Source organism: Penaeus monodon, chromosome 28 (assembly GCF_015228065.2).
Source record: "Penaeus monodon isolate SGIC_2016 chromosome 28, NSTDA_Pmon_1, whole genome shotgun sequence".
Lineage (NCBI taxonomy): Eukaryota > Metazoa > Arthropoda > Malacostraca > Decapoda > Penaeidae > Penaeus > Penaeus monodon.
Genome location: NC_051413.1, coordinates 5916381 through 5916691, shown reverse-complemented (window position 1 = coordinate 5916691; position 311 = coordinate 5916381).

Here is a 311-nt window from a genome sequence, read left to right as displayed (position 1 = left end):
GTTTTTGGTAGTCACCTTTTAATCATAACATGGAAAATAAGGAACTATTAACCTTATGAGATATACAATTCTTATGAACTATCAACAAATATTTAATTGTCACAGTGTTGATTCTTCACAGACAAAACTAGTCTAAAGTATGGAGTACAAATACGTGGGATCGAGCTGATATACGATTGAGAATCCCATAGTGAATACAAACAAAAGAATCTAGACATATGAACTTCGAACCTATTCGATTCTAACCAACGGACAAAGGACTAAATGGCATCGGGTGAAGGAGGGAACTGGATACTCTACCAAACCAGAGA